Raw genomic sequence first — 2,732 nt, forward strand, 5'->3', positions numbered from 1 at the left:
TCATCACTTAGCAAAAGCTTATAAAAATAAGCATGCAAATTTACCAGTGTTAATCTCCTAATGCATTAGATTAGGAAGAAAATGATATAACTTATGTTTCCATGAGATTCAAGGCCAACTCATAACATAGCTAAAATCTTGAGCACCATGTCATGCTATTTCAACTAAAATTTGTAGCCACAATGGAAAAATAGAATTAAATAATATATTAAAAAGAGAGCCAACATATGAAAGAATTAAAATCCCTCTTCATCAATAACTTGAAGAAACAATAAAAGGACAGCCGAATTCTCTAACAGCGCAAACGCACAACCATAGAGCATAGCAATGAACCAAAATATACTTGTATGCTTGCTATGCAGGTACAAGTGGAATCAATTAAAATCCATAGTAGATAAGTAAACTTAGACATACATGCTACAGTATGAAGATAAACTAGAGCTCCAAGCTTCTTATGATATCAATTCGAGAATCCCAATAAAAGTAAGGCCAAAAAATAAAAAAGAAAGAAATGAAAAGAGAAGATGAAAAGAAATACTAGATCCCACCTCTATCCTCCTATTGTTCTGGCCATAGTACACAGGGTCATCACCTTTGGTTAAAAGGAAGACCATTTGTTGATCCATCATCTGCATCCCAACTCAAACTCATCATCAAGCTTGAGAGCCTCGGCAGCGGCCTCCTCTTCCTCATCGTCGATCACAAAGTAGGGGTTGTGCACCTCTGGCTTGAACTTGTAACCGGTGAAGATGTAGAAGGCGAGGGTGGCGAGCTCCCCGGCGACAACACTGGTCCAGAGGTAGCGGTAGGAGGTGATGGTGACGAAGGCGTAGACAACGACGCGGGTGAAGTAGATGTAGCAGATGACGACGACGTAGTACTGGCGGAACAGGGTGAGCTTCATGAGGTTGACAGCGGCCTTGCCGTCGGTCCGGGCCGCCTCGCGGAGGTTCTTGATGGACCAGACGATGGGAAAGAGGACGGCGCAGCAGCAGACGACGTCGACGAGAAGGAAGACCTGCTTCCAGTTGACCCAGTCGCGAGCGTAGGGGCTGGACTCGTCGATGGCGACCTGGGCGATGTTGGCGACGACCTGGAGGGGGATGACGACCATGAGGACCTTCTTTTCGCGCTCCTGGAGGTAGGGCTTGAGGAAGGACCAACCGGTGCCGATGAGGACGATGAGGGTGAAGAGGGAGATGCCCTTGAGGAAGCTGAAGATGTAGAAGAGGACATCCCAGCCGTGGGCGCTGCCGGTGCGCTCGATGTAGGACTTGTCCTCGGCCTCGCAGAGGAGGTTGAGGGCCTTGAGGACGACGACCGCGAGCATGAAGTAGTGGATGCGGAAGACGGCGCTGCGCTTGCGGAGGAGGACGGCGACCCAGGCGGCGGCGAGGGCGGCGTAGGCGAGGAAGAGAAGGAAGTAGATTAGGGGGAGGGAGGCGGCGCCGGCGGAGAGGTAGGCACGGTGGCCGGTGTGGGGATCGAGGTTGTACATGGCGGAGCGGACGGTCATGGAGACGCGGAGGCCGCGGAGGCAGTTGGCAAAGACGAGGGTGTACTGGCCGGGATCGGACTGGGAGAAGACGGTGCCGAAGAAGGTGGAGCGGGGGATGGAGAGGCCGCTGGGGTTGGGGTTGGGATTATTGAGTTGGTTCAAGAAGTAGACGTGCTTGACGAGGGAGGAGCCGAGGGGACAGGTGATGTCGCGCTCCTGGAGCTGCTGGAGGACGTGGATCCAGGCGTCGCGGGTGGAGAGGAAGAAGCCGAGCTGGGAGAGGTCGAGGGCCGGGGAGGGGTCGGAGAAGGAGATCCCGGAGACGTTGAGCTCCAGGACGCCGTTGTGGGTGAAGCCGAACTCGTCGAAGGGGATGATGGTCCGCCCGTCGGATCGGACCTCCGTCACCCGGATCTCCGCAGCCGACGGCCGGAAGGAGGCCAGGATCGCCACCGCGAGGAGGAGGACGAGGCGGAGGAGGGCCATCGCCGCCGTCGGCTCCGAGGTTCCCAGATCTCGATCTCTCGATCTGGCTGGGAAGTTTTCTTGATTTTTTTTTTCAATTCCTTTCTAGACGAATTTTTCCGGTGGGTCGACGAATGTCCAGATGGAGGAGATAATTACAAATAGTCGTGGTTTCTGGCTGGGGAGAGGAGAGGAGAGGAGAGGCAAGGTAAAAATTGGGGAGCCATCACCTGGGGCCGTTTTATATTAAATCAACGTTTCTGGGCAGGGTTGCTTGATTGCTTCAACGCCAAGGATGGAACGCCCGGAGAGACGTCTTTTGATTCGTGTCTCCGGGTCTTGCCGTCGCCTTTCTTTATTTTTTTTTATTAGTTTAGACTAGTCGCAACGCGTTAAGGCTGGGGTTGACTTATGACCGGGCCTGCTTAGACCCGATTCTAATTCATTTTTTGAGGCTACGTAGAGTCGAATCCGATTCAAAAATTAAACCTATTCTACTTTATGGGTCGGATCTAAATTTACCGAATTCAGATCCGACCCGGCCTATTTAAATTTTGGACAATTTTAAGTTTCCAACCCTATAACCTGATCTAACTTGAACCGAACCAGTAAACCATTTATGCCCGAAAAAGTCCGAATCTGTATTGTCCTCTAAGTTATGCCTTATAATTGATTTGCATATTCTATATGTGAGCAGTATTTTGCATCTTGAGTTTTGTTGTGGTTAAAATCTGGCCTGAAGGTGACCACGCCGGAAGAAGCCAAGGCG

The 2,732-nt window shown here is 51.1% G+C and overlaps 1 pseudogene across 1 annotated transcript; it reads right to left on the bottom strand.

Moving 5' to 3' along the window:
• Positions 1 to 328: 328 nt before the first annotated feature.
• On the bottom strand, positions 329 to 2,288 carry LOC103698477 (protein CANDIDATE G PROTEIN-COUPLED RECEPTOR 7 pseudogene; annotated as a pseudogene). Its single transcript, XR_015969312.2, has one exon. The product of XR_015969312.2 is annotated as a protein CANDIDATE G PROTEIN-COUPLED RECEPTOR 7 pseudogene (transcript).
• Positions 2,289 to 2,732: the final 444 nt, after the last annotated feature.

This window comes from Phoenix dactylifera, chromosome 10, assembly GCF_051530095.1.
Source record: "Phoenix dactylifera cultivar Ajwa chromosome 10, Ajwa_hap1_PhDact_Kaust_v1.1, whole genome shotgun sequence".
Classification (NCBI taxonomy): Eukaryota; Viridiplantae; Streptophyta; class Magnoliopsida; order Arecales; family Arecaceae; genus Phoenix; species Phoenix dactylifera.